This window comes from Cheilinus undulatus, linkage group 21 (genome assembly GCF_018320785.1).
Source record: "Cheilinus undulatus linkage group 21, ASM1832078v1, whole genome shotgun sequence".
In the NCBI taxonomy this organism is placed as follows: domain Eukaryota; kingdom Metazoa; phylum Chordata; class Actinopteri; order Labriformes; family Labridae; genus Cheilinus; species Cheilinus undulatus.
Genome location: NC_054885.1, coordinates 31,266,727 through 31,273,255, shown reverse-complemented (window position 1 = coordinate 31,273,255; position 6,529 = coordinate 31,266,727).

Here is a 6,529-nt window from a genome sequence, read left to right as displayed (position 1 = left end):
TACAACCAATAATTTGGCTTTAATAATCTCTCTATATCAACTGTAATTGTCGGTCATATGACCAAATAAGCTGGTGGAGTTTCAGGCGGGACCAACAGATCTACGTCAGCTGACGACTTTTTCTTTATTTATCATCATTCCTTACACTTTAAGTGTGTTTTAAAGACCGAAATTTGTTCAATTGTTAATCCTTAAGCTTTGGATTATGTGTTTTCAGGACCAAAGATTTAGGTCTGAAATACATTTTAATATCAATATCAGCTAAAAATGGCTGGAAATATCGGCATATCAGATATCAGCAAAAATTCACTATCCCTATAAACAATGAATGTTTGATTTCATTAACATACACCTTAACAAAACAAGCATCAAACATTACATTTAATTTGTTCATCATTGACTGAAAAAGGAATAATCTGAAGTCAGTGAAGCCTTATTTTCAACTTTCCCTCATCCAGAAAATCAGCAAAACAATGGAAAAAAAATTAAACAAGAAATCTTTAACTGTCATTTGGTTTCAGTTCATGTTGTAATCCTCGATTATTTTATTTTTTAAAGTCTTATTGAATCCCAACAGAGGTGATGAATTTCAGTTCATCATTAAGTTTGTTTCATAACCTCAACCTTTAAAACTGACACACAACTGTGTTGAACATTTGCTCTCACTTTGCAAATTTCAGACATTAGCATCCCCTAAAATAACAGTTTCCTTCTCTTAGTCAAAAAATATGAATACAAGCCTGAATGTTCTTATTTGCCACAGTAAATATAATTGTATTTATTTTTTTTATCATACAGTGTCCAGAAATCTTAACGTGGATATTCCTATAAAAAAAATCATCAGTGGATTCACGATATCCAACATTATCTATAATCTTGAAAGTTCTTTCTTGCAGTTTAATATTGGATATAAATTAGTTTTATACAAACTTACCCAGATTTCAGTATGTATGTTCCATAAGGCATCACACTGGGCGGTTCTAATGCAGTAAATTGCTTACTTTGCAAAGAATAACAACAGACTTGGATAATTTCCATTTTAATGCTCTATGTGATGCTTCCAACAAAGTTCGTCATCTAAAATCACTGCCAAAAGCTTAATGTCATAAACTCTTTCAATGTCAACATTGTTGAAATACCACCAAACTGCATAAATCTTATTTTACTTTCATTAATGGAAAGCTTTAGGGCAAATAATTTATTTTACTTCTATTTCTACTGTTTTCAACAATTTCTTAACATTTCCTCTAAAACAAAAAAAACGTGTGTCATCTGCAAACATGACAAACCTTAATGTATCAGTTACTATACAAATATCATTCAAATAAGGCATAAATAACTGATGTCCAAATACAGAACCTTGTGGAACTCCATCACAGGGGACATTATCCAATAGTGGGCGCAAGGCCGCCCATGAGGGGGTATAAATGGGGAAAGCTTTCTGGGTACCGGCCACATTAGGGGCCGTTAATACAGCAAAAAAGTGAACCACAATGTCAGCAATGATAACCAAATGCTATTTTGACAAAATACTCAAAATTACAGTTGAAAGCAACACATTTACACTTTAGTTTTTGTTGTTTGTGAAAATATAGACAAGTTCAAAATGCAAACCCCCTTCTTAAAACTGGCATGAGCTCTTCTCTTTCTTTCTAATATTAAATATCATGGACCAGCCTACAAAGTAATTTACTTTTGGACATCACACAGTTATGTCAGGACCTGGACGGAAACAGGGATTCTGGGAAAGAAAAGATGAGGAAAGGAGCATATGACTCCAACATTTTCTTTCCACTAGCTTCAAAGCTGATCTGAGCTCGACCTCAGAGGTGAATGGCATCCTTAGGCTAGCACTAGCACTGCTGATCCACATGTTGATAGTGTTCAATCAGATCTGAGGAGGGCCCTTTAATTGGGACAGTGAGGGGCCCAGCTATTTCTGTGGGCGGGCCTTAATGGATGTGTTTCATTTTTGTTGCTGTGATATCAAATTGGGTGTCAAAAAAGTTGAAAGGTACCATCATTTATGTTTAAAATTCAATAATGTTTTGTGCTGAAGCCTGACACCTTATATCACTTTAAATTAAAGAACAAAACTGAAGTTAACATTGCAATAAAAGCACCTTTTGAATAATTTCTGGGCATCTGAAAAGCTTCCTCATTTTATTATAGGGCTTAAAGAATCATGTTTGTTAAAAAAAAATAAAAGCTATCTTTATGTCAGGTTTTTTGAGGACCCCTCCCTCCACTGGGGCCTTAAGGAGTCAGTCCCAGTCCCCCTGAAAGTACTCCACCCATGCATGCTTCCATTATCCATGGTTGATGATGATTACTATATTTCCAGTACAGACACATATGCTGCACGATCCAGAGCCAAAACCATTGGGCTTCATATTCACATTGGAAAACTGTCATGAGTCTAATTTATTTTATTGGTTTAAAGTGATCAATATTTGTTTATTTATTCATCCCATTAATGTTCTTTTGCATCTCCCAGTTTTCTGTGTTTTCTGTGTCCGCCGTCCTCTCCTGGCACTCGTGTGTTTTCAATAGTCTTTTGTTATCACTAAGAGGAAGTATGATGCGAATTAACGAGACCTGTTTTTGAAACAGTCTGTTGCTAAAAAACTGTTTGAGCTGCCCTTTAGCCAGAGTTACGTCTCGGCGGGAATCATCTAAAAATAAAATGAACAGTTTTATTAGAGTGGTAAGATCAGGGTTCTCCCCTTGAAGTGAAGACAGATCCATGAAACGGAGCCAGCCTTCAGTAGGCTTCTGGTTATGCCATATGCCACTACAATTCAGAGCACCCCCACCCTCTTTGAACACACTTCCATCTTGATTATCCACACTTTACACATAATATCAATAATAAAAATGTTATGTATACATTGCAGGAGTAGCTACAATGCAAGGCTCTTAAATGTGTTTTTTATTCATGCATATAGATATTCCTGTCAGTATGTGATTCATTGCAGCTTAATTAATATATTGACTAATATTCAATCAGATCATGCTTGCATGCACCCATGCACACTGGCATACGCACACACAAACACAGAGGTCAAAGGCCAACAGTCATCTGCTCAGTACAAATGAACATGACCGCAGTTTCATGACTTCTCTCGGCTAAAGTCAATGCATAATCGCCAATCAAAAACATGCATAAAATGTAGTTCTATGTGAGTTTTAAAAGTGTGCGTTACTTCAATTTAACTGCAGTGATATTCCAAGCATCTAATTGAGTGAAAATGGGGGAACTATTCAGCAAATGCTCATGTATGTTAGGCTTGAAGGTAGTCCTAATACAAGGCTTCATGCTTACAACAATATTTTGATTCCTACATCACAGTAAGATGTTTCAGGTGATCAGCCATGCTTACAGTGTTCTTGGGTATTTTATGTGAGGAAATAAAAGCAAATACACAATGAGGTTGTGTATCTTCGCCATCCAAAGGCCCTTTTCACCGTGTGTGGATGTGGGTGGGAGGCACAGACTGTCAATCATTGACGCTTCATTGATCAAGGACAATCCTCGTCGTAAAACTGGTCTTTTTCTTAAGAAATCACTCACTCCGCATTAATTATCACTCAGCCTGTTGTGTGTTTGCGTGTGTGTGTGCATGCACACAGCGATATGTGTGTGTGTGTGTGTGCAGCTGAGCACCTCTTTCACATTGCATGCACCCACTCGAGAAGAGCCCATGATGAGATGAAATTCCAACACCCTCTGCTAAAATACAAGTTAGTGTAGTAAAATCTCACAAAGGGAAGTGCACATTTAAGCAGTGCTATCATGGACAAAATGGAGAAGCAGAAAATAAAATCCATTCAATTCAGTTATGCATTTAAAACCAGAGTTATTGTGTATTTAACCATTGTGTTTTTTTTTTCCTGTTAATAGCTCTGTAATTCTCCAGTATCAGGCTGTAATACAGTTACTGGCCTATCTAACACCAAAAATCCTAAATACAAATTACTCCATAAAGAATGAGCCTATTTGTGTTTATTGTGAGACCATCTAAACAGCTGAAAAAAAAAAAAAAAAAAAAAAATCACAGGTCACAAACACAAATGTTATTTCATAGTATTTTTGCTGTAAATATATATATCCTTCTTGTGTATTTTTTTTTGTAAAAAAAAAAAAAAGCAGTTAAATAAAAAATTTATTCAGCTTCAGGAAAAACAAGGTCTTCTATTAAACTCACTTTATCTACAAATAAATAAAAAATAAATAAAATAAATCAATAGATCAATAGGACAATTCTCCTCTTTATTTTGGTTTAAAGAAAGAAAACACAAAATAAAAGCCAATAAATTCTATTTGAATTGTTGTAAAAAACAAAACAAAACACAGCTAACCCCAAAATAATAAGACCTTTATTAATATGAAAACACACAGTTAAAAAAAAGGTTGTACAATGAAACAGCGTCTCTTAAATGTCGTGTTTACAAAAAAAAATCAGTAATTTGGCTGCACAACATGATCAAATATCCATCCGCCCGAGCATTTTACACCCTATTTGAATTTACCGAAAAATAGACCACAACAAACAGCATGTAAAGCTAGCATACCATTAATTTAACGCCGCATTTTACTTAAATTACACTGCTTTAATTCCATGTCTACTGCTCTTACTCCCACTAGGACAAACCTCATGCAGCCACACTTTTAAACGGTGAAAGACTCCACGCAGATTTTCTCCATTAAAGCGGACTTCGGCAGGACGATCCACCGCCGGAGCCTTATTTTCCTCCTTCTCTCCTTTCCGCCTCACGTGCAGCCTGAAACCTGAATTGTTTCGAGTTTCACTTGTTTTCATAACTTTTCATAATGATTAAGCATCGCTTGGTCCGCATTATTCCGAAAACTAACCTCGATTATTCTAAATATCCAACATATAATTTCCCCCTCTCTGCAGTATTCCCTTTGATTCACGCTTGACTCATATGGCTTCAGGGCCAATGGGGGTCCGCCTTTGAGGCGCCTTGAAACCGTCTCTTCTTATCCCCTTTCATCATCTAACCCGGGAAGCCTTGAAACCGCAGGGCCAGTTATTACCTTTTTTTCAGACAGCCCAATGCGGACTGGCCAACAGCCAATCAGAGTCTTGTTTACATTCTGTGAGTGACAATGCTCTGGCGCCGTGCTGGCCAATCAAAGCCCCGCACACAGGAGGGGATTCATTTGTAAACATTTAACATAATGTAATAACCGGAGTCCATTGTAATAACATGAGGAGAATGTAGGAATTACTGTCTTGTCTGCACCGTTCAGTGTAGAGTTTCAAGAAATTGGATTTGAAACCATTTGTCAAAAAGCCTTGTGTGTCTCTTAAGCAGTAAAAATATAGACACAAGCACAGTGAGTGTTTGATGTGCAGGCCAATAAAAGTGTCCTGAATTGTTAGCCAAATTTTTAAAATGGGAGCTTTGCTCAAAGTTGAAAGATTCATGTTCAGCTGGAACTTAATGGTAAAAAGAAAGAAAGAAAAAAAAAGTGTGTGTATATATATATATATATATATATATATATATATATATATATATATATATATATATTTTATTTACATCAAAACAATTTCCTATAAATATGGTTGTTTGTATGCATTGAATAGCTACTGAAAATAAATGTATTTAATAGGTCTGTCAGGATTAATCCAGTTAATCACGATTGATCAAGGTCCTTAATAACTGCATTATTTATTTTCATTTTTTTTTAAAAATCCCAGTTAATTGCATGTTTTATTTTCCATTTAAAACACTTTGGTTAAGCCACATAAACATCTCTTTGCAGCAAAAGTGCTGTAAAATAATTCAACACAGCTTCATAATTTACTAAACAAACAAACAAAAACTCAGACAGCTCAGTGGACAAGTCAGTAGTCACCTGCACCTTGTGTTTTCAAATATTTCACTTTATAATGTCTCCTTAATTTATTTTAAATCCATAACAAATTCATTTTTCTGCAATTAAGTTTGCATCATTATCTTCAATCTACCAATGAAAGCAGGTTTGTATTCAAACAGGAAGTCAATTACCTTTAGTTTAAGACAGTAGTTAAATCAAAAATGGCACAGAAATGGTTAAAAATGTAAAATAGTAAAATTTTAAAATGTGCTAAAAGGGTGTGATTAATCATGATTACAAATTTTAATCTTTTGACAGCCTGAGTATTTAATTTTCTTTGGTTTAATATAATTTCTTTGTCACCACCACTAATCCTTGTAAATTAATATATGATCAATTCTGTATTCAGGCTCAATGCTTTGTGCAAGTGTCACATAATTAAATGGGATGAATCAAATGTATTCAGTTATACTTGGGTTATTTAATTTTAAAAAATCGAGGTTACTTAGAGTACCAAAATATGTGTAGAATTAGAATAGTAATCGGCGTTATTTAAATGTTATTTAAACCCCAAATCCCACTTCCTGTATACCTTTAACTACCTGCTGTGCATTTTAATCCATGCTCTGGCTGCACTGAGCTCCATTGTGGTTGATTTGGCCCATCCTGAGCTTTAAA